At 40.5% G+C, this 26,238-nt stretch overlaps 1 long non-coding RNA gene across 1 annotated transcript in view; it reads right to left on the minus strand.

Moving 5' to 3' along the window:
• LOC122556907 (uncharacterized) overlaps positions 1–22,915 on the minus strand; it is a 47,703-nt gene extending 24,788 nt beyond the window's left edge. Inside the window, exon 1 of the long non-coding RNA XR_006313696.2 lies at positions 22,755–22,915. This is a non-coding gene — a long non-coding RNA (uncharacterized LOC122556907). The remainder of the gene's footprint in view (positions 1–22,754) is intronic.
• Positions 22,916–26,238: the final 3,323 nt, after the last annotated feature.

A 26,238-nucleotide genomic window follows, 5' to 3' on the forward strand; every position in this document is an offset into this window, starting at 1 on the left:
CTACTTTTTACTTCATTTGGAGAAAAGACAACCCTATCAACTTGGGGGGCAGCTTTGAGTGATCTATGGACATAGAACCCAAGATCCCTCTGTTCCTCCACACGGCCATTCAAACTCAACCTTCCAAAGTGACTCACTTCGCACGTTTCCAGGTTGAACTCCATCTGCCACATATCAGCCCAATTTTGCATCCTGTCAATGTCCCGTTGCAACCTATAACAGCCCTCCACACCATCCACAACTCCACCAACCTTTGTGTTATCAGTAATTGTACTAACCCATCCTTTCACTTCTTCATCCAAGTCATTTATAAAAATCACAAAGAGCAGAGGTCCTAGAGATCCCTGTGGAACACTACTGGTTACTGAGCTCCAGGCTGAATGCTTTCCATCTACCACCACCCTCTGTTTCCTATGGGAATGCCAATTATGTATCCAGACATCCAAATTTCCCTGTATCCCATGCTTCCTTACTTTCTGAATGAGCCTGCCATGGGGAAACTTATCAAACGTCCTTCTAAAATCCATGTAAACCACATCCACTGTTCTACCTTCATCAATATGTTTTGTCACATCCTCAAAGAATTCAATAAGGTTTGGCCTGACCTGCCCCTCACAGAGCCATGCTGACTATCTCTAAACAAACTATGCTTTTCCAAATAATCATAAATCCTGTCTCTCAGAATCCTCTCCAATACTTTGCCCACCACTGACGTAAGACCAACTGATCTTTAATTCCCAGAGTCATCCCTATTCCCGTTCTTGAACAAGAGAATAAAATTTGCCACCCTCCAATCATCTGGCATTACTCCAGTGGACGGTGAGGATGCAAAGATCTTCACCATAGGTGCAGCAATCTCTTCCCTTGCTTCCTGTAGTAACCTAGAGTATATCCTGTCTGGCCCAAAGGATTTATCTATCCTTATGTTTGTCAAATTTTTCAGCACATTCTCCTCTGAACATCAACCTGTTCTAGCATACCAGGCTGTTTCACGCTGTCCTCACAAACAACAAAGTCCCTCTCAGAAATGAATACTGAAACAAAGTATTCATTAAGGACCTCCTCTACTTTCTCTGACTCCAAGTACAAGTTCCTTCCATTGTCTATGATTGGCACGACCCTCACTCTGGCTATCCTCTTGTTCCTCACATAACTGTAGAACACCTTAGGGTTTTCCTTAACACCACCTGCTAAAGATTTTTCATGTCCCCTTCTAGCTCTCCTAAGTCCATTATTCAGTTCCTTCCTGGATTCCTTGTAACAGTCTAAAGCCATGTCTGATCCTTGCGTCCTCAACCTTAAGTAAGCTTCCTTCTTCCTCTTGACTAGATGTTCCATATCCCTTGTCACCCAAGATTCTTTCAACCTACCATCCCTTCTTTGCCTCAGTGGCACAAACCTGTACAGCACTATCAGCAAGTGCTTCCTAAATAGCCTCCACATTTCTGTCGCGTATTTCCCTCAGAACATCTGTTCCCAATTTAGGTACCTCAGTTCCTGCCTAATAGCATTGTAATTCCTCCTCCCCCAATTTTCCCATTCTGTCTGCTCCTATCCCTCTCCATGAGTACAGTAAAGGTCAGGGAGTCATGATCACTATCACCGAATGCCCTTCCATCGAAAGATCTGATACCTGGCATGGTTCATTGCCAAGCACCGAATCCAATATGGCCTCCGCTCTTAGTCAGCCTGACAAAAATTGTTCCATCCAAGCTATTTGAATAAGTAGTTTCCAACCAATATTAGGGAAATTAAAGTCACCTATGAGAACAACTCTGTTACTTCTGCACCTTTCCAAAATCTGCGTCCCAATCCACTCCTCTGTTGATATTGGAGGCCTGTACAAAACTCCCAATAAAGTGACTACTCCTTTCCTGACTTTCACATATACTGACTCTGTAGACAAACCTTCCTCGACGATCTCCCTTTCTGCAGCTGAGATACTATCCCTGATTAGTAGTGCCACTCTTCCACCTCTTTTATCTCTACCTCCATTCCTTTTGAAACATTTAAACCCTGGAACATCCAGCAACCATTCCTGCCCCTGTGATATCCAAGTCTCCGTAATGGCCACAACACCATAGTTCCAAGTACAGATCCATGCTCTGAGTTTATCACCGTTATTCCTGATACTTCTTGCACTAAAATAGACACACTTCAACCCATCCCACTGACTGCACCTTCGCCTTATCAAGTGCCTATCCCTCGTCATAGACTCTTTCCATGCGGTGTCTGGCTGTTCTCAACCTTCTCCATCATCTGATCCACATGACTTCCCGTAAGCAATGCCAAAAAATATATTTTTGTTCCTTGAAAAATATTTTTTCCAATATTAACCTCAGTTTATAGAAAACTTTATTGCATAGTATCCGATAAATTGAGGGGAGTAACTATTTAACATCTGCAAGGTCCTATGCTAAGCCCCATCACTCTATTGCAAAAGACTCTATGTATCAAAACAACTAGTTATTGAAACCATTAGAAATTTGCTGTCCTGCTACTTTAATGATGGAAATTACTTTTCCTGTGAATTACAATGATAATGAAGAAAATTCAAGATTCACTCTTGCTGTAAATAATGTTCTTGTTGGATTACTGTAATTCACCAACTACTAACCTGCGCATATCACAAAATGAGCGAAATGAAAACAAAACAAAAGTGCATTAGCAACAAGAAATATATGCAGAAATTTCAAAAGAAAAATACTCATGCTGAAATAGTAGCTAGTTTTTGCTTCACAGACAGCAAGGAAATCAAAAGGTTCAAGTTTTATTATCCTTGGTAAAAGAATAAAATAGTGATTGAAAATCACTTTCTAGTAAAAAATATTTTGATGTACCAAATTGAAACAGCTAAGTATTGGAAGGCTATTTGCCTGTCAATCAACTAAGCAATCCTGTGTGTACAGCAACACTTTGATACGCAAAGGAAAATATTTATAAAATCAAAGTTTGTGAGAAGATTTGTAGCTCGGGTGCTTGTTGTTGTGGTTCTGTTCGCCGAGCTGGGAATTTGTGTTGCAGACATTTCGTCCCCTGTCTAGGTGACATCCTCAGTGCTTGGGAGCCTCCTGTGAAGCACTTCTGTGATCTTTCCTCTGGAATTTGTAGTGGTTTGAATCTGCCGCTTCCGGTTGTCAGTTCCAGCAGTCCGCTGCAGTGGCCGGTATATTGGGTCCAGGTTGATGTGCTTGTTGATTGAATCAGTGGATGAGTGCCATGCCTCTAGGAATTCCCTGGCTGTTCTCTGTTTGGCTTGTCCTATAATAGTAGTGTTGTCCCAGTCAAACTCATGATGCTTGTCATCTGCGTGTGTGGCTACTAAGGATAGCTGGTTGTGTCGTTTCGTGGCTAGTTGGTGTTCATGGATGCGGATCGTTAGCTGTCTTCCTGTTTGTCCTATGTAGTGTTTTGTGCAGTCCTTGCAATGGGATTTTGTATACTACGTTGGTTTTCCTCATGCTGGGTATCGGGTCCTTTGTCCTGGTGAGTTGTTGTCGAAGAGTGGCTGTTGGTTTGTGTGCTGTTAGGAGTCCTAGTGGTCGCAGTAGTCTGGCTGTCAGTTCAGAAATGTTCTCGATGTATGGTAGTGTGGCTAGTCCTTTGGGTTGTGGCATGTCCTCATTCCGTTGTCTTTCCCTTAGGCATCTGTTGATGAAATTGCGGGGGTATCCGTTTTTGGCGAATACATTGTAGAGGTGTTCTTCTTCCTCTTTTTGCAGTTCTGGTGTACTGCAGTGTGTTGTGGCCCTTTTGAACAGTGTCTTGATGCAACTTCTTTTGTGTGTGTTGGGGTGGTTGCTTTCATAGTTCAGGACTTGGTCTGTGTATGTGGCTTTCCTGTATACCTTTGTGGTGAATTCTCCGTTCGGTGTTCTCTGTACCATCACGTCTAGGAATGGGAGTTGGTTGTCCTTTTCTTCCTCTCTAATGAATCTGATTCCTGTGAGTGTGGCATTGATGATCCGGTGTGTGTTCGCTATTTCTGTGTTTTTAATTATTACAAAGGTGTCATCCACATATCTGACCCAGAGTTTGGGTTGAATTTGCGGTAAGACTGTTTGTTCTAATCTTTGCATTACAGCTTCTGCTCTGAGTCCAGAGATGGGTGAGCCCATGGGTGTGCCGTTGATTTGTTCATATATTTGGTTGTTGAATGTGAAGTGTGTTGTGAGGCACAGGTCCAGTAATTTGAGTATGCAGTCTTTGTCGATAAGTTCCCCGTCTTGTTGTCTGTTCTGTATGTCCAGCAGGTTGGCTATTGTTTCTCTGGCTCGGGTTTTGTCGATAGAGGTGAACAGTGCCATTACATCGAATGAAACCATAGTTTCTTCCTTGTCTATGCGTATATTTCTGATGATGTCCAAGAATTCCTGTGTTTACTGTATAGAGTGTCTGGATCCGCTGATCAGGTGTTTCAATTTCTGTTGTAATTCTTTAGCCAGTTTGTGTGATGGTGTCCCTGGTAGCGATACGATTGGTCTGAGTGGGATGTCTGGTTTGTGCACTTTAGGTAGTCCATAGAATCGGGGGGTGGTGTTGCTTTCAGGTTTCATTCTCTGTAGATCAAACCTGGTTGTCTGTCCGTTTTTTTGCAGGTTCCTCAGTGTGTTTTTCATCCTATTGGTGAGCTGTGGGGTGGGGTCAAACTCCCTCTTTTGGTAGGTGTTGGTATCTGCAAGTAGTTGTTGAGCTTTCCGGATGTACTCTGCTTTGTCCAGGATGACCGTCATTCTGCCTTTGTCTGCTGGTAGTATGATTATGTTCTTATCATTTCTTAGTGTTTTTAGTGCTTCCCTCTCCTTGGTGTTGAGGTTGTATGTTTGTGTGGGACAACACTACTATTATAGGACAAGCCAAACAGAGAACAGCCAGGGAATTCCTAGAGACAGGGCACTCATCCACAGATTCTATAAACAAACACATCGACCTGGACCCAATATACCGGCCACTGCAGCGGACAGCTGGAACTGACAACCGGAAGTGGCAGAGACAAATCACTATAAATGCCGGAGGAAACAACACCGAAGCGCTTCACAGGAGGCTCCCAAGCACTGAGGATGTCACCTAGACAGGGGACGAAATGTCTGCAACACAAATTCATAGCTCAGCGAACAGAACCACAACAATATTTATAAAAGGAAATATGTTGAAAGAATTTTCCATGGACTTACACCTGTTAAGGAGATTAGAGTCAAGATTACAGTGGTGCTGGAAAAGCACAGCAGGTCAGACAACATCCAAGGAGCAGGAATATTGACGTTTCGGGCAACAGCCCATTCCTGATGAAGGGCCCCTGCCCAAAACATCGATAATCTTCCCCCCCCGACCCCTTCAATGCTGCTTTGCTTTTCCAGCACCACTCTAATTTTGGCTTATAGTGTGTCTGGTTTCACATCCTCCTGTCTTCCAGGCAAGTTGTTTTACTTCCTAATTTGAGGCCAAAAGGGGCAGCAATGCTCCTTTACACTCAACACGGAAAGTTTAGGCCTCCCCTTGTTTTACATCGTGAGTTGTGAAATAACTTTGCCAATCCCCATTTGTGTGATTTCATAGTGAAATGTTGGTTCCTATTTGACTGAGAGGGGATAATACAGTTCAACTCTACCTTACTGTTCACTGATGTTCATGTTGTAACATCTTGCATGAATACACTTAATGGTCTCATCTCCTACCTACTCATGATCTAAAGGACACTGGGCTAATTGTGAAGCACTTATTATCACTTTGGCTAAGTTCAGAAAGTTGGATTTTCAAGTTAAAACTCAGCAGTCTCATAAGACATTGGGAAGGTGCTGTTTTTAAAATGATAATAAACAAGAAAATGAGTTGCTGAGGGCAGCATTTGTGCTTTTGTATGTTCAATGCAAATACGGCTTGCTAAAAATGGGTATTGACACATCATGAAAATAAAAAGAATGCAGATTTCCCTCAAAAGGTACACATTGCAGTTTAACAAGAAAATAATTTTATTCAAACCTTCATTTGTTTCCTTTTCAGCCAATTGATTTTCAATGTCTAAGCATGAGGTTCTCCATCGGAACATGTTTTGAAAGTTACAAAATGGATTTCATTCATTTTTAGCAAGTGTAATCTAATTTTCAAATTAGTCATTTGCACAATATTGCCACTTGATGGCACTCCAAGTACAGCAAAGCCTTTATAACGACCGGAAGAACTTGGAAATTCTCCCAGACTTAGTTTGGTCCATGTTTCCTTTCGACTTTGGAACAAGTACCCTGCTATACTTTATTGTGTATTCTTTTTGCTTATAAACCTTGTTCTGTGACTTTTAACAATTGTATCTTTATGCCCTCCAGCAGTTTATGCTTACATTCTGCGTATGTTAAAAGGGATATATTCACTGGTAGTCAGCTAAGGTGTGTTGTTTTATTCAATCATGGGACGTGGACGTCGATGGCTGGGCCAGCATCTACTGCACGTCCTTGTGAAAGTGCCATTAGGGAAGGTATTCCAGGATGTTGACCTAGCCAGTGAAGGAATGGCGATATATTTCCAAGTCAGAATCGGGAGTGGCTTGGGAGGAAACTTGGAAACAGTGGTGATTTCATGTATCTGCTGGCCTTGTCCTTCTAGATGGAAGCAGTCATAGGTTTGGAAGGTACTGTCTAAGGATCTTTGGTGAATTTCTTCAGTGCATCTTGCAAATAATGCATGAATAAAAAACCCAAAAGAAGTGCAGAAGCTGGAAATCACAAAACAAAAACAGAAATTGCTCGAAAAGCTCTTGTCTGGCAGCATTTGTGGAGAGAAGTCAGAGTTAATGTTTCAGGTGCAGAGAATCTTCTTCAGAACTGATGGTAGCTAGGAAAAGATTTTTTATGTAGATTATAGGGGGGTGGTTAAGGAATAAATGATAGGTGGAGATAGAGCCTATAGAGAGAGAAGAAAACTTGGACAAAAGAGTGGATAACATTCAGCCTAGAAGAATGAATGGCTGCTAATGGGGACAATTACTGGCTAAAAGTGGGTTATGTGTATTAGCAGACCATGTGATAACAAGGCCTGGTGTGTGGAGTTGGGGTAAGGATATTGAAGAAGGTGACTCAAGCCCTAAAGTTGCTGAACTTGATATTGAGTTATTGTTTTCAATAGTACACAGTACTGCCACTGAGCATGTGGTACAAACATGGACATTGAGCATATTATCATAGTCATTGTCATCTTTTTAGTTCTTAGTGTTTGAATTTGTGAGCAAACCTCACAATGGTTTGCTATTTTGTTGCAAATAGAAAAAGCCACGAAATTTTCAAATTGTCCAAGTGGTAAAAACTAGCCCAGCCATTTGTCATTCACCAAATGACCTGTGTTGCACAAATCATCTTTTTTGCTCTATAGTTTATTTTATTTCTTATTGAGAATAAAACTTCATTTTGTTTTAAAGTATTTTCACCTTCAGCATTTTGTGGGCCTGCACACATCAAATCTGCTTTCAGGACATGGAAGCAGCCTCTTTCAACTCTCTTGTTGTATTCTCCTTTCTGCTTGTGGGAAATGTTTAGCTCCTGGCCATTTTTCCATTGCCTTTCACAATGGCAGAGACTCAGGGTGTGTACAGTTATACGTGTTAGCAATTATCTATACACTCCATGTCATGCCACCTGATATGGTTTTAGAAGCAGATGTTGAACAGATCATCTTAACATAACATTCCATTGCAACGCAAATCCTTAATGCCTATTATTTTGTATCAAAGGGGTTCATAAACTAAAAGTAAAATTACTTTTCCACCCCCTTTGTATAAAAATCCAGAGAACTGACTGAGTTCAGCTTTGCCACAACAATATTCTTCCTAAATTTCAACATGAGAATGAGAAACATATGCAGGACCATTACGCCAGCTCCCTCAGTCGAACGTAAAGAATTCTTTCAATTGTAGACTCATATGCTTTTTTGAAAGATTTCCACAAATTTGTGCATCTAGATCAATTGCCTTTTATGACATATATTTCCAAGAATTCAGCATCTTAGGAATTGTTGCACATTGCATTAATTAACCAATTTGCACTTATCGTTGTAAACCCCTAGTCCTAGTTCTCATCAGGTTTTGATCCAGTTCTGATTCAAAAGGATTTGCTTCACATCACAATTAGTTATTTGACTGGATAGCTCAACAGCATATTCACAAATCTCCTGAGAAATAAAAACTAGTTGTCGCTAATTTTGCTAGTGCTTTGTTAATTATTTAGTCATGATGGGTAAGTTTCCAGTTTTAAACTCTGTGAGATAGCCTTGCATTCTGGCAACATGTTAGAAATGTAGCACATTATACAATGCTCTTTTTACCATCAAAGTTGAGTTATATGTTCATGTAAGTCTAATGTAAATACATACTTCACCTAACCTGTCAGGGAAAAAAAAGTAGCAATCTTCAGCCATGTGCTGAGTGGATGATCCATCTTGGCTTCCTCTGGAGCCGAGGAGATGAGTAGTGACCTCCTCCTTGCCCCACCCCCAAAACATTCAGCCCTATGTTTCGATCTCTCCAGTCAAACTTCTAATTCTCCTGCAATACCAAAACCGCTCTTAATTAAGACACAAATTTGGTCCTATATATATAGTGACAAAAGTAAACTATCCCTTCACAGTTTTCTCAATCTTTGCAGTCTCTGTGCACTTGTCCACACCACCGTCACCAATGCTCCGTGATCATCTGACTGGGTGTAGCTGCTGTCATGTAGTTTTACTCTTAGCTATCTGACTGTAAAGAGAGTATCACTTAAAATGGCTTCTCTTCCCCAAACCATTAGATCTGGTGGTCCCCAAAGATCTATCCTTGCCTCCCTCTATTTCCCATCTATATGCTGCTCCTTTATGACATGTCGGCACTGTGACCAATTACGGCACCACTTTTCTCTACAAATACTGATCAAACCTCCACTGATTTCAATATAATGATCACTGCAAAATAATGTGTACTGATTCATGAAAGAGAGCATCTTACACTGCCTTTGAGAACTAGAAAATCACCATCCTGATTAAGGAACGTGCTCTACAAGCTTACATTTTGCAAAGAATGGGAATTACTGAATCAATTAATTGCAGGTGGTTTAAACAGGAAGAGAAGTGAGAAAGGTATTGATTGAGATGAGTTGAAACTTTATTGCTGGAACAGCACAGCAGGTCAGGCAGCATCCAGGGAACAGGAGATTCGACGTTTCGGGCACAGGCCCTTCTTCAGGAATGAGAAGGGCCTGTGCCCGAAACGTCGAATCTCCTGTTCCCTGGATGCTGCCTGACCTGCTGTGCTGTTCCAGCAATAAAGTTTCAACTTTGATCTCCAGCATCTGCAGACCTCACTTTCTCCTCATTGATTGAGATGAATAAAGGCCAAGGCAGAAAGAAAACCTGAAATACTGACATACTTCCTGAGAAAGCCATTCAAGATACAGGTTGTGAAATACAATAAAGCATGGGAACAGGCCCTACAGCCCATTAAGACTGTCCTGATTCCTAATCCTTTATTTCGTGTTGCAACTTATTGCCCGTACATGGTTTCTATCCTCTACTCACCTCCCATTCATGTGTCCATCAACATATGCCTTCAAAGTTGCTAATATATCTGCTTTCACAACTTCAACTGGCAGTGTATTCCAGGCACCCACTACTCTCTGGGTGAAAACTTTTCCCTACACTTCTCCCCTAAACTTTCCCCCTCTCACCTAGAACCTGCCCCCTCTTGTCATTGACCTTTCCACCCTGCAAAAAAGCCTCTGACTATCCACCCAAACTATACCTCTCAATTCTGTAAGCCTCTATCAGGTCATCCCCCAGCTCCGTTTTTCAAGTCAAAGCAATCAAAGTTCATCCAACCTTACCTCATGATTAAAACCCTCCAGACCAGGCAACATTTTGGTAAACCTTCTCTGCACAGTCGCCAAAGCATCCACATCTTTCTGGTAGTGTGGTGACCAGAACTACACACAATATTCAAAATGTGGCCTAACTGAAGTCTTATGCAACTGTATCATAACTTACCAATTTTTATATGCTACTCCCCAGCCGATGAAGGCAAGTGTACTGTCTGCCTTATTGACCACCTTACCCGGTGTTGCCACTTTCAAGGATCTGTGGATCTGTGTGCCCAGATCCCTCTGTACGTCAATGCACTGGAGGGTTCTGCCACTTATTGTATAATTCGCAGCCGAAATTGATCTTCCAATATACATCACCTTGTATTTGTCCAGATTAAACTCCACCTTCCATTTCTCTGCCCAAATCTGCAAACTGCCATGAGGTACCTTAACAAATGCTTTACTAAAATCCATGTAGACAACATCCACTGCCTGTCCCTCATCAATCATTCTTGCCACCTCATCAAAAAACTCAACCACGTTGGTGAGACATGACCTTCCCCGCACAAACCCACGCTACCTGTCACGAACAAGTACATTCACTTTCAAATGTGAACAAATCCTCTCTCTCAGTATCTTCTCCAGCACCTGGATTACCTCTGTTTCCTTTCTTATACAAAGGAACAACTTTGGCCAATCTCCAGTCCTCTGGAATCTCACCTGAGGCCAAAGAGGATGCAAAAATATCATTTAAGGTCTAAATGTTTCCTCCTTTGCCTCTCACAGTATCCTGGGACGGCTCCCATCTAGCCCTGGGGACCTATCTACCTTAATACATTTCAAAACACCCAACACTTCCTCCATCGTTATGTGGACCTGACCAAGAGTATCCACCCCCTTCACTGGTGAATACCGCTGCAATGTACTCATTAAGGGTCTCACCTATTTCCTCGGGCTCCACACATAACTTCCTTCCTTTATCCTTGAATGGGCTATTCTTTCCCTACCTACCCTCTTGCTCCTAATATATGAGTAAAATGCCTTAGGATTCTCCTTAACACTGCTGGCCAAGGACATTTGATAGCCCCTTTTAGCCCTCCCTACTCCCCATTTGAGGCCCTTCCTTTTTTCTATATATTCTGCAAGCACCTTGTCTGTTTTTATTTGCCTAGACATTAGGTATGCTTCCTTTTTTTTTACTAATCTGATCATTTCCCCATCACCCCTGTCCTTCATTTTCATAGGAACATGCCTGTCCTGCACTCTAATAAACAGGTCATCAAAATACTCCCACGTCAGACTCCCTGAAATAGCTGCTCCCACTCCACATTCTCCAATTTTTGCCGAATACAGTTATAATTGGCCTTCCCCAATTTAACACCATCTAGGGTCTGTTCTTCTCCTTATTCATAAGTATATGAAAACGTACAGAACTATGGTCACCATATTGGTCAGCGTGACAGATCCAAGTCCATTAATCATCCAGCAAGCTGAAGATGATGCCAATGGCACCAACACTGTGATCATCCATACAGTAACACACTACATGGAAGAATCCTTGAGATGGCTGGAAGCCTAAGCAAAATCAATTACTGCAAGTGGGACACAATGACAGCATGTCCTACAATTAGCAAAGAGAAAGATTTGGCAAAATTGGTTAACTGGGGAAGTGGTAGTGTCACTGGACTTGTAATTCAAAAGGTAATTCAAAAGCCCAAGTTAATTGTTTGGGGACATCAGTTCAAATTCCATCCTGGCGACTTGTGGAATTCAGTTATTTAAAACTGGAATTAAAAACTCGTCTGAAGGTAATGATAATCATGAGGTTATTAATTGTTGTAAAAACTTCAGCTGGTTCACTAATATATTTTAGGGATTGAAATCTTCCACCCTACTTGGGTATGGCCTACTTGGGATGACAGGCTCATAGCAATGTCATTGATTTTTAACTACCCTCTGAAATGGCCTAACAAGCTGCTCAGTGCAAGGACAATTAGGGATGGGCAACAAATGCCTGGTTACACCTACGTCCCATGAAAGAATACAACTACAAATGGTTAAAATTGACCATTTTCCAACACATCCATTTATTCATTGCTGATAATCTGTTGAGTTATGTATACAATTATTCAGTAGAAGCGACATTCGAATTGATTGTTTCAATTTGTTTGTTAACAACAGATCAGATGGTCTTTCTCTTTAAGATTATTTTCACTGATATATCTGTAGTTCTACATTATTCTGTCCTATCAATTGGCAATTTTGAACAGACATTGCAACAACAATGGTCTTCCCATAGTGCAGTCTTAAGATACATAGGCAATGGACCATGTTAGAATGGAGTTCTGATATGCGCTGGTGTATTTCTTTACAACAGGACTCTTATGATGACATCAAACCTGGGTCAATCATCAAGTAAATTAAGTGACTAATTAATTGGTTTGCTTTCTCAGTTCTCCTTCTTACTTACTTCCACGGGATTTCGAACGAGTGGATGATATACTTTAACGGATTACTTTCCAAATTGGGAAGACTACAATTTTCTCCAGTTCCTTTGAGTTTTTATGTTAAAAGCTCTCATTGAATTCCATATGGCTGGCCAATCAGTAACCAGCTCTTACATCCCTGTAATCATTAACCTTGGTAGGTGGATGGATTTTCACTCATTAGACTGTGGTCCAGACTATAAACTCACAGACAGATATATTTAGTATTAATCAGATAAAAGAAAGTACATAGTTTTGGTAATTGCAAGCTATAAATTTAGTTATCCTCAAATGGCAAAACTAATTTACTTCTCCTATGATAACGTTTAATGCAGAACTGATTCTTAGAGTACCGTCTAATGCCACAGAAGTTCTTATTAACTTTTTACCCTGATCACCTCTGACTGACTGCTCATAGAGGCTGACATTCTTCCAGATATACCATACAAGCTGTTTTGAAGATACACAGAACCAAAGAACATCATATGTGCAACTTTCATAATCATAATCACCTTTACATGTTACTCAAACACATCTCCATCCACCCTGTGTCATCAAATCCATCGGAACATCCTGCTAATCCTTTCTTCCTCATCTGGCTGCTTTTAAAAATGCATTTGTGCTATTTGCCTCAACTATCCCATCTGGTTGTGCATTCTACATTCCTTCTTCTCTTCAGGTAAAGGAACTTCTTTCAAATTTCCTGTTCGATTTTTAGCAGCTATTTATGGTTTTGGTATGGTTCAGTCTTCTGGTTTTGGACACTTTGACAAGTGGAAACAATTTTCTATATCTTCCCCTCAAAAAACCCTCGTGTAATCTTAAAGTCCTCTATGGGGTCACCCCTCAGAATTCTTGGTCTGTGTTTAATGGGTAATGGAGTTTCCAAATTGCCTCTGAAACTACTGTCCCATAGCCATTTAATGCTTCATGGAGCATGAACAGGATGAATGTGAGGCTTCTGCCTCTGTTTTGGGGAGAGTGCAGAAGTTTAATCTCAGAGATCTACTACAACAAGACTAGGTAGGTGTTGGTGAATGGCTGGGGAGGGAGGGTTCTCATGTCAGGGTGTGAAGGTGAGTTTCTGAGGGGTGGGGAAAGGATCTTAAGGGATCTTGATGGAGAGGCTGAGGGGGAAATAACAACTGTTGTGAGTTGGTAGAGGGGAAGATATGAAAGAGGGTCTTTGAGGGATATGTCCACAGTTTCCATCTAAAGTTTGAGCAGGTTACCTGTTGGGCTTCCTCTCCCCATTCCTTAAGCCTCATTCTCTGCCTCTAAGGTTATCAATAGCTTGGGGTGGGAAGGAGGGCATTGGAAAGCACGTCTTGCTAATTTATCAATTGCCCTCCCACCAACAAACAGCTCATTATTCGTACGAAAATGCATCACTGCACTGTTTTCTACATTGCAAGTTATCTGCCACTACATGAACATTCTGAGGCTTTATCAGTGTCTTCTTGTATGTTGCTATGGTTTTCCTTTGCATTAACTATGCCTCCCAATTAGTGTTCACAAATTTGAATTTGTTAACGTGATTATGAAAGTATAACATTGGCCAGGATATTGGGGTGAAGTCCCCAACAAGTTATTCAACTAGTGTCATATAGTCTTTTATGTTCATCTGATAGGCCAGACAGACAGACTAACATAAGATCCTAAAGGTTACTCCTCCAATGGTATAATATTCCACCAATTCTGTATTGCAGTGTCAAACTCATCTTTTGTTTTTAAATCTCTGAACTGGGCTTTGAACTCAATTCTCTGATTCAAAAATGAAACTGTAATTGGCTCAGCTGAATCACAGCTATCACAGTTATAACCTGGCTACTGTTTTAATAACATATTGCAAAGTCAAAAGCTTAAAAGGTTTTATAATGTAACTCATTACTAACCTTGTTCGCCTATTCATACTGCCTTCCTACTTTTATGTCAGTTTGGCAGATCATTCAGTCAATCACAGCATGAGCTGTCAAATGGTTGTTTTGTGATTAATTGCAGGCATAAACAAGCGTGAAACCTCTACCAAGCTCATCAAAGTGGAGCTGCTTAAATTACTTCAGCTATTGAATTGACTTCAATTTGTTCACATTTGAATTTTCCCGAACTTGTCGTCAAGGCATCTGCTAGTTGCAATTTAACATGAGGGTAAGCTGTAGTTGGCTCCTTTTCACACCTGTGGCTCATCTACTGGTACCTATGGACTGCCACCAGAACTCTACATTCCCTCTACATTGTGGTCAACCTCTGGACTCAGCAGCAGATGTCTGTTGCCAAAAAATACCATCAATATCAGAAAATAGACTTTAATTGTTCTAATCAGCTGGTCTTGATTACAGTTTTCAGCCGAACCATTTGGGTTTTGAACAGTTGGTAGTTATGAATAAGTTATAGGTTTGACAAAGAGTTCCTTTTTTCAAAATAAATAATCCTTTGAATGCATTTTTTTTTGTGAACAGATTCTTCAGACAGTTTCCCCACATAATCATATCCCATATATGGTGGTTTCAAATCTTCTGTTTTAGTAAAGGTACAGGTAGTTGTCCCTCAATTATAAATGTGGCCTTTCCCTGCATGCTGTGAGTCCTATGGTATCACAGACTAGAGTAGATCAGAACTGAACTGCACCCATAAATTTTCACCTCTTACTCAGATGCTCTGAATGGAAATCTAAAAGCAAAATGCACAATAATTACCCATACGAAGAAAATTATATATATTCCAAATGTCAAACATATTTTCAGACATTCTTCCATGTCATACAATAGTCCCAATTTACTGCCAAGACTACACATAATGAGCTTAAAAGCAAAATCATTTAATTCAGAGGACAGGATTAATCATAGCAAATTTTTACTATTCTAGAACTGGTTACTCTGGAGCATACACAAGAGACCTTAACGAAATTAGCCTATAACATAGATGGACATGTGTTTCTTTGGACAAAGGAAGGTTGGAATTTGGATAATGCAACGTGTGAGGTACAAGACACTCAACCTTTGTGTATGTACCAGAGTTATGATTCTGCTCTGTAACTGAGGCAGGTCTCTGCTTGTGTTGCACAAATGAAATGATTGTAAAACCTGTTCTCAGTCTCCAGCAATTGATCAACATCATCCAAGCAGACAACACCATCTACAATATGGTTACTGTACTCATTACTTAGAACCTCAGGCTGACAGTGCAAGAGCCACATAACCAGAATTCAATTTTGAATGGTTCTTTCCCCAATCACTCATGAAACAATATGAGTGACAAAGTCATTATTTCTTAGATTACATTGATCTGAAAATACAATTCCTTAATTACTTATATTTTTGAAAATTCCACTGAATTGCGGTGACATCTTTTGTGCTTAATCAACAGAATACTGTGTCACTGATTGGAAGTACATTGATTTTCCATTTTCACCTCTTCTTGTTTCTAAAAGGAATAACATGTGCTGCAGTCTTCAAAGGCAGCTGCCAATCAAAATGGCTTCATCCTTTGCAAGCAGGCCCATACAATGAACGTTGGAAGGGGAAGGCTAGTTGACCACTGAGGGCACTACTTGAGAACCAGACATACACCTCAGTTGCTCGCAAACAAATGTATTCTAGCCAGAATTCCGACCCAACAATCAGTAATAATTTGGCTTGTTAATTTTCAGCAGATTCCTTCAATAATATATTTGGAAAGGCAAGGACTGATTAGGGATAATCAACATGGCTTTGTGCGTGGGAAATCATGTCTCACAAACTTGATTGGGTTTTTTTGAGGAAGTAACAAAGAGGATTGAAGAGGGCAGAGCAATAGATGTGATCTATATGGACTTCAGTAAGGCATTTGACAAGGTTCCCCATTGAAGATTGATTAGCAAGGTTAGATCTCACGGAATACAGGGAGAACTAGCCAGTTGGATACAGAACTGGCCCAAAGGTAGAAGACAGAGGGTGGTGGTGGAGGGTTGTTTTTCAGACTGGAGGCTTGTGACCAGTGGAGTGCCACAAGGATCGGTGCTGGGTCCTCTACTTTTTGTTATTTACATAAATGATTTGGATGCGAGCATAAGAGGTACAGTTAGTAAGTTGGCAGATGACACCAAAATTGGAGGTGTAGTGGACAGCGAAGAGGGTTACCTCAGATTACAACAGGATCCTGACCAGATGGGCCAATGGGCTGAGAAGAGGCAGATGGAGTTTAATTCAGATAAATGCGAGGTGCTGCATTTTGGGAAAGCAAATCTTAGCAGGACTTATACACTAAATCGTAAGGTCCTAGGGAGTGTTGCTGAACAAAGAGACCTTGGAGTGCAGGTTTTTAGCTCCTTGAAAGTGGAGTCGCAGGTAGATAGGATAGTGAAGACGACATTTGGTATGCTTTCCTTTATTGGTCAGAGTATTGAGTACAGGAGTTGGGAGGTCATGTTGCTGCTGTACAGGACATTGGTTAGGCCACTGTTGGAATATTGCGTGCAATTCTGGTCTCCTTCCTATCGGAAAGATGTTGTGAAACTTGAAAGGGTTCAGAAAGGATTTACAAGGATGTTGCCAGGGTTGGAAGTGAGGCTGAACAGGCTGGAGCTGTTTTCCCTGGCGCATCAGAAGCTGAGGGGTGACAGAGGTTTACAAAATTATGAGGGGCATGGATAGGATAAATAGTCAAAGTCTTTTCCCTGGGGTCGGGGAGTCCAGAACTAGAGGGCATAGGTTTAGGGTGAGATGAAAGATATAAAAGAGACCTAAGAGGCAACTTTTTCACGCAGAGGGTGGTACGTGTATGGAATGAGCTGCCAGAGGATGTGGCAGAGGCTGGTACAATTGCAACATTTAAGAGGCATTTAGATGGGTATATGAATAGGAAGGGTTTGGAGGGATGTGGGCCGAATGCTGGCAGGTGATACTAGATTGGGTTGGGATATCTGGTCGACATGGACAGGTTGGACCAAAAGGTCTGTTCCATACATACATTTCTATGACTCTATGACTCCGAGGCTTCCTCTATCACACAATTAGGAGTTTTATTTTACAATTCTATGGTGTCTGTTTCTATTCACAAAATGTTTTGTAAATTGAAGATCCAATGACAACTGACACCAGGATCTGAATAAGCTCGTCTTGGGCTTCCAAGTGGCAGGCAATACTCATATAATATAAATATTGGTCATAAATGTTACCAACAGGTCATTACTTATTGCCCCAGGAGATTCACTTGCACTTTAAATTAAACAAAGGAAAACACTGACAGTTTTCATTCTTAGTTTAAGCTTTTATGAATTAAAGAACTTGGATGCTAGAGTTCTGAAACAAAGACAGACTTTGCTGGAGAAACTCAACAGATATGGCAGTATCTGTGGAAAGAAAGTAGAGTTAATGTTTCTATTCAGTGACTCTTCATGAGAAGTGTTCTGGTGGAGTGTCACCTGACTCAAAACATTAACTCTGCTTTCTTCCCACAGGTACTGCCAGACCTGCTGAGTTTCTCCAGCAATATCTATTTTAGTTTCATCTTTTGTTCTGTTAACCATTAATGGGCTCATGCTCATCACATGATTGTAGAATTTTTTTACTATTTGGGCAGTAAGAGGAAGGGAAGACAATGGCCTAGTTGTATTATTGCTGGACTATTGATTCAGAAGTGTTCTGGGGACCTGGGTTTGAATTCTGCTATAGCAGGTGGTAGAATTTGAATTCAATGAAAAATCTGGAATTAAAATCTAATGATGACCATGAAATCATTGTCGATTGTCAGGAAAACCCATCTCGTTCACTAATGTCCTTCAGCAAAGGAAATTTGCCAATCTCATCTGGTTTGGCCTACAGTTGACTCTCAACTGACCTCTGAAATGGCCTAACAAGCTATTCAGTTGTCCCAATCACCACAAAGCCTCAAAGAAATGAAATCAGACAGATCATCTGGCAAGTATTGGAAAAATCAATGGCAGAAACAGCCTTGTCAACCCTGCAAGGTCCTCCTTACTAACATCTGCGGGCTACTGCCTAAATTGGGAGATTTTGCAACAGCCTGACATAGTCATACACACAGAATCAAACCTTACAGACAATGTTCCAGACACCACCGTCACCATCCCTGGATATGTCCTGTCCCACCAGGACAGATCCAGCAGAGGTGCTGGCACAGTGGTATACAGTTGAGAGGGAGTTGCCCTGAGAGTCCTCAACATTGATCCCTTGCCCATCACCACATACTGTTCTCCATCAGCTGATGAGTTGATACTCCTCCATGTTGAACAATTCTTAGAGGAAGCACTGAGGATGGTAAGGGTACAAAATGTACTCTGGATAGGGGATTTCAATTTCCATCACCAAGAATGGCTCGGCAGCAGTACTACTAATTGAGCTGGTTGGGTCCTAAAGGATATAGCTGCTAGGCAGTGGCAGATGGTGACAGAATCAACAAGAGGGAAAAACATACATGATCTCATCCTTACCAATCTGCCAGCTGCAGATACATCTGCCCATGACAGTGTCAGTAAGAGCGACCACCACACAGTCCTTGTGGAGATGAATTCCGGCTTTCAGATTGAGAATAACCTTCACTGTGTTGTGTGGCAGTAGCAAGGTGCTAAATGGGTCAGAGTTCAAACAGATCTAGCAACCCAAGACTGAGTATCCATGACACACTGTGGGTTAAAAAACAGCAGCAGAATTATACTCCAGCACAATCTGCAACCTCATAGCCCTGCTCAACCAATACCATCAAGCCAGGGGATGAAACCTGGTTCAATTGTGAGTACAGGAAGGCATGCCAGGAGCAGCACCAGGCATACATGAAAATGAGGTGTCAACCAGGTGAAGCTACAAACGGGTCTACTTGCATGCAAGCAACATAAGCAGAAAGTGATAGTCAGACCTAAGCAATCCTACAATTAACGGATCAGATCTAAACTCTGCAGTTCTGCCACATTCATTTATGAATAGTGGTGGATAATTAAACAACTCACTGGAGGCAGATGCTCCAGAAATATTCCCATCCTCAATGATGCCAGATCCCAGTACATCAGAGCAAAAGATAAGGCTGAAGCTTTCACAGCAATCTTCAGCCAGAAGTGGAGAGTGGATGATCCATCTTGGCTTCCTCCAGTGGTCCCGAGCATTATAGATACCAGTCTTCAACCAACTCGATTCACTCCACGTGGAATCAAGAAACTGTTGAGACACTGGATACTGCAAAGGCTACAGGCCCTGATAACACTAAAGACTGGAGCTCAAGAGTTTGCCGCTCCCCTAGCCAAGTTATTCTCACACAGGTACAACAGTGATATTTACCCGGCAATGTGGAAAATTGCCAGGTATGTTCTGTACATTAAAAGCAGAACAAAACCAACCTGGCCCATCAGTCTACTCTCGATCATCAGTAAAGTGATGGAAGGTATCATCAGCAGTGCTATCAAGCAGTACCTGCTCAGTAATAACCTGCTCAGTGATGCCCAGTTTGGGTTCCACCAGGGTCACTCAGTTTCTGACCTCATTACAGCCTTGGTTCAAACATGGACAAAAGAGCTGAATTCTAGAGGTGAGGTGAGAGTGACAGTCCTTGACATCAAGGCTGCATTTGAATGAGTGCGGCATCAAGGAGCCATAGCAGAACTGGAATCAATAGGTATCGGGGGCAAACTCTCTAGTGATTGGAGCCATACCTAACACATAGGAAGATGGAAGTAGTTGTTGGAAGTCAGTTATCTCAGCTTCAGGACATCTCTGCTGGAATTCCTCAGGTTGGTGTCCTAACCTACCAACTTCATCAATGACCTTCCCTCCATCATAAAGTCAGAATTGGGGATGTTCACTAGAATTGTTTCTGATATTCTGGATCCAGCTATTTTTCTCTCTTTTGCCTCTGGTCTCTCTTAGCTTAGTGACATTATCACTAGATTATTAATCCAGAGATCCAGTTAACGTTCTGGGGACCTGAGTTTGAATCTCATCATGGCAGATGTGGAATTTGAATTCAACAGTAATTTGGAAATATGAGGCTAATGATGACCATGAAACCATCGTTGATTGTCAGGAATAACTCAACTGGTTCACTAATGTCCTTTGGAAGAAAATTTGCCATCCCTCCTGGTCTGGCCTACATGGGATTCCAGACCCACAGCAATGTGGTTGACTGTTAATTGCCCTCTGGGGATGGACAATAAATGCTAGTCCAGCCAGTGATGCCCACATCCCATATATACATTTTCTAAAATTGCAGCTTAATTCAGTTTCTCTCTTCCTGTAGTGGTGAACCAGTCAGAAAGCAACTCTAAATTGCTCCAGCTCCCTGCAAAAGAAAATTATTGCCAAATTTCAGCAGGATCACATGAGCAAGTAGAAAAAGCATTGTCCCATCATTTACCCAGTAAGTCCAGGAAATTCAATGCAGAAGCTTCCAATTTTCTAATTCAGGAACAATAATGATTTCTTGAAGTTTGTTTTTGTCACAGAATGATCAGGAAGATTATTCTTCATTGGGAATAGGTATTGGGTTTTTAAAAATGCCAGTTTTCTACATAGTTAAGGAAAACATAAATGTATTAAAATGTATGAATGCACATTCATGTTCAGAATTATTCCATTTCATCTGATTTGTTTGATTTCTTTAAGTAATTTAAATGCGCAAAATCCTACACTACATCCAAGAACACTGCATAGGGCTGGAGAAGAAATTGCGGCAGCCCTGGCTGATATTTTTATGTCATCGTTAGCCATGGGTGAGGTCTTGGAAAACTGGGGGGTAGCGAATGTTGTGCCCTTATTCAAGAAGGGCTGCAAAGAAAACTATAGACCAGTAAGCCTAAAATCTGTGGTAGGCAGGTTACTTGAGAAGATTCTGAGAGATAAAATATACATGCATTTGGAAAGACACAGTTTGATTAGGAGTAGTCAGCATGGCTTTGTGTGTGGGAGATCATGCGTCGCAAGATTGTTAGAGTTCTTTGAAGTGACCAGGAAAGTTGATGGGAGCAAGGCAGTAGACATAGTCTGTATGGATTTCAGTAAGGCCTTTCACTAAGGTTCCACAAGGTAGGCTGCTCTGGAAGGTGAGATTACATGGAGTCCGGGGGAGCTGACAAATTGGATCACAATTGACTTGATGGCAGGAAGCAGAGGGCTATAGTGGAAGGATGCTTGTCAGACTGGAGGTTTGTGATTAGTGGACTGTCTCAGGGGTCAGTGCTGGATCCATTGCTGTTTGTTATCTATATCAATGATTTGGCTGAGAATTATACAAAGCATGATTAGTAAGCTTGCAGATGACACTAAAATAGGAGGTATCGTGGACGTTGAGGAAGATTATCAGAAATTGCAACAGGACCTTGATCAGCTGGGAAAGTGAGCCAAGAAATGGCAAATGGAGTTTAATATAGACAAGTGTGAGGTCTTGTTTTTTGGCAAGTCAAATCAAGGTAGGAGTTTCATGATGAATGGTAGGACCTTAAGGAGTGTAGTGGAACAGACCGATCTTGGAGTTCTCTAAAAGTGAAGTCACAGATAGACACGACAGTGAGGAAGGCTTTTGGCACACTGGCCTTCATCAGTCAGGACACTGAATATAGAAGTTGGGAAGTTATGTTGCTGTTGTACAGGACGTTGATGAGGCAGCACTTGGAGTATTGTGTTCAGCTTTGGTCACCTTGCTATAGGAAGGATGTTATTAAACTGGAAAGAATGTAGAAGAAATTTACAAGGATGTTGGCAGACTCAACTGTCTGAGTTACTGGAAAAGGTTGGACAAGTTAGGAGATTTTTCTTTAGAGCGTAGGAGACCGAGAGGGGGATCTTATAGAAGTATGTAAGATCATGAGAGACATGGATAGGATGAATGCATTCAGTCTTTTTTCCCACAGTTGGGGAATCGAGGACTAAAGGGCATCAGTTTAATGTTAAAGGGAAAGAATAAAAGGGAAACTGAGGGGCAACCTTTTCACACAGGGGGGTGGTATGTACATGGAATAAGCTGCCAGCGGAAGTGGTTGAGGCGGGTACATTAACAACATTTAAAAAGCATTTGGAAAAATATATGGATAGGAAAGGTTTAGAAGGATATGGACCAAGTGTAGGGAAATGGGGTTAGAGTAGATGGAAATTGTGGTTGGCATGGACCAGTTTGGACTAAAGGACCTGTGTCCATGCTGTAGGACTCTATGACTCCATGAGATCATTTTTGTTTTATTTATTAGTTTGTAGGATGTGGCCGTTGCTGGCTGGCCAGCATTCATTGCCCCCTCCTAGTTGCCCTTGAGATGGTGGTGGTGAGCTGCCTTCTTGAACTGCTGCAGTCCACCTGTTGTGAGTTGACCCACAATGCCATAATGGAGGGATAGTGGCACTTAACACCACTATCCCAAATGCCTGTTCAGTAATATAAACATATTACAGCCTCATCATTCTGACCAATTGGAGACCAAAGCTGATTTAAGTACCACAATGAAATATTAGATATACAGCATCTGATAATGCTGCACTACCTTTGGGACCAGGAGTGTGCTGGTTGATCAAATATCCTGAAGAAGGGCTTATGTCCGAAACGTCGATTCTCCTGCTCCTCGGATGCGGCCTGGCCTGCTGTATTTTTCCAGCACCACATTTTTCAACTCTGGTCTCCAGCATCTGCAGTCCTCACTTTCTCCTATTGTGGATAAACGCATGGTGTACATAATCTATATAAAACCACAGACCAATTAATAGAAACATAATGTAGGGGGCATACGCATCGTTATTATTCCTTATTTACAACATAAAGCACTTAAATAATAATGCAACATAGCCTTAAATAAAACTTTCCAGCAGGGAGCCTTCTCACTTGCACCCTCAACTGACTACCTGAACATCACGGTAGATTGTGGTATAGTATTTGAGCAGAAATTGACTCAAAACTGAATCAATTCTTGATATTTCATGTGGCCATTCAATTGAACAACAAATATTTTTCCATTGAGGTAAATATATTAAGACATTCTAATAACTGGACAGAATAGTACAGTAAACTTCATGGTATTTGAGGGATATAATTTTTGCCAGTACAAGCAAAGTTTGCTATAAATAAGTTGGAATAAAATTAAATTATGAACACGTTTTAGCTTCCATTTTTGGATGCTGGAATAATATCATCAACTTTGCACAAGAAAGCAACAACAGTTCCTAACAGCTATTTTGATATAATGGATTGCGAACAAAATGATGTTACATCTCTGCAAGTCGTTGGTCAGACCACATTTGTAGTGTTGTGTTTACGTCTGGGCACCTTACTTAAGAATGAATGATAAAGCCCTGGAGAAAGTGCAAAAGAGAACAATACCAGGAATGAGGGAATTTAGATACAAATATTAGAAGTACTGGGCTCAGAGTAGAGAAGATTAACAGGTGACCTCATGAAGTGTTCAAAATTATGAACAATTTTAACAGGGTAAAGAAAGATGTTCTGTTTCCACTAGTTGGTATGTCAGTAACTAGGGGTCACAATTGCAAGACTGTCAGCAAGGGAGCTAGGAGTAGGATGAGGAGAAATTTCTTTATTCAGAGTTATTACGATTTGGAATACACTGCCTAGGAGAGTTGTGAAGGTGGATTCCATTGCAGATTTCAAAAGAGAGCTGGATATTTATTTGAAAGTGATGAATCTAGATGTATATGGAGATAGGATTGAAGCATGGAACTGGCTGGATAGCTCCTTCAGGAGTTGGTACAGACATGGTGGGTCAAATGGTATTATTCTGTATTGTAAAATTCTAAAATAATACAGTTGATTCCTGGGCAACATATAGTAATATGTGTAATTCATAACCTAAATCTTCAGTGAATAAAATTTATTTCAATTCTTGAATAGATGGCACTTTCTGATGGACCATTTATTGCCACAGGAGAAACAAAAATTGCATACAGTATCAGATGAAATCCCACTATTTAAAATACATTGCTTTCTTTTGCTGGATCCATGGGTATTTATCATCTATGCAATATGCTCTACTGCTTGATTGAAGCAATTAAAGACACCAGGGGCCACATCAGATGCACAAAAAAATACTGAAACTGCTACTTTTACCGATAAATGTGTATTCCTATTGCTGGAATTGGCACTCTCCGAAATCACAAGCAGCTATTTAATATCGCATTTATGATACTAACTTTTTACCTTTGCAAGACATTATCAAAATCAAAATCCTAAAGATAATTGAAGCAAAGTAAAACTCATTTTTTTGTTGTCAGGCTAAACAGCTAATTGTGAATTGAATCAAATTAGCTTTATTGTCACATGTACTCAAATGAGTAGCGGGAAGTATATAATTCGCCACTTACAGCATCACCTTAGGTAAAAAGGTACCGAGCTACAGCTTCATCAGTTACAAGATTAGGTAGAATGTAACAATGTTTGCAACATACGGTGCTATCTCAGGCACTGAGCACCAAGGTACAATCCTTAGTTACAGAATAGAGAAACGAAGAAAAAAAGTTAATATTACAACTATACACTGTATAACTGTAGGTTAGAAAAACAAGAAGCAAAATTAAAAAGACAAACATTACAGTCTCTCTTCAAGGAATCTCCACAACAGACCAGCGCAGGTGGATCTCCATGTAATCAATTTGCTGCACTTTATGATTTCAGATAATTATTTTAACAAAACACATTAATGTGTTCTAAATAAACCTATGCAAGTGGTGAATACTTTAGATTTGAGGAATAGAGTTTATGGTCATGACCATTTTTGTTTCAGACATAGCTGAGGTAGTAAATTATTCGGAGCATGCTATTAGAAGTTTTTTTTAACAATGAGAATCAACAACTGAAACAATCCTTTTAGATCAGCAGAACTTAAATTTAAAATGATTTTAAAGATAATTTTACTTTCAAAATTATAATAAAAGTTCAATTTATTACAAAATCTGTTATAAAAACAAAGAAAAAATATTATTTTGGTTTTGCATATAAGATTTCTTATTACTCAAAAGAAATGTGTTGTTTCTGATTAAATTAGTGATTCGTCATTCTTACATTTTCTTTTCAAACATAATTCCTGTAATTTGAACATAAAAATAGAACATGCAAAAACTGGGAAGTTGAAAAAAACAAAAATTATGGAAAATAATGTCAAAAATGTGAAAGCTTAAAATTAAATAATTAAACTTTTACATAACTTTGATAATTTTTGTGAATTGAAATTATTCCTTTACTAGAATTTGACAGTATAACTTATATTGTCTCGAGGAAGGTGAGGTGTAATGGTAATGTCAGTGGACTAGTAAACACTAAAATACTCATTAAATGAATAATGGGATTTGAATTCTACCATGGCAAATCATGACACTTCAATCTAATAAAATTTCTAATTAAAAACTAATTAATAGCAACCATTTTGATTGTTGTAAAACCACATTGGTTTCAGTAGTGCCCCTTAGGGTGAGGAATCTACCAGCCTTACCTGATCTGGTCTACATGCGACTCCCAGACATCTCAGCAATGTGGTTGACTCTTAAATGTCCTCAAAATGGTATAGCAAGTCATTCAGTTGTATTAAACATCTACAAAGACAGGAGAAAGGATTAAAACTGGATAGACTACCTTGTGGTCCATTCTACATTATCACTAACTTTTTTTCAATGAAGAGTGCAGAAAGGCATGACAGGAGCAGCACATAGCAAATCTAAAAATGAGGTGACAACTTAGTGATCCAACAACACAGGACTACTTGCCTTACAAACAGTGGATGTAACCTGCAATAGATATGGTTAAACAATCTCATAATCAGTGGATCAGATCTATGTTCTGAATCCTACCAGATCCTGTTGTGAATGGTGGTGGACAATTGAAGAACTGAGTAGAGATGGAGACTTCACAAATGTCCCCATTGTCAACTAATGGGGAGCCCAGCACATAAATACAAAAGGTAAGGCTGAAGCATTTGCAACAATTTTCAGTCAGAATTGATCCATCTCAGCTCCTCCTAAGGTCCA

Source organism: Chiloscyllium plagiosum, unplaced genomic scaffold, assembly GCF_037043375.1.
Source record: "Chiloscyllium plagiosum isolate Xiang-an unplaced genomic scaffold, Cpla_swu_hap1 HiC_scaffold_16, whole genome shotgun sequence".
NCBI lineage: Eukaryota > Metazoa > Chordata > Chondrichthyes > Orectolobiformes > Hemiscylliidae > Chiloscyllium > Chiloscyllium plagiosum.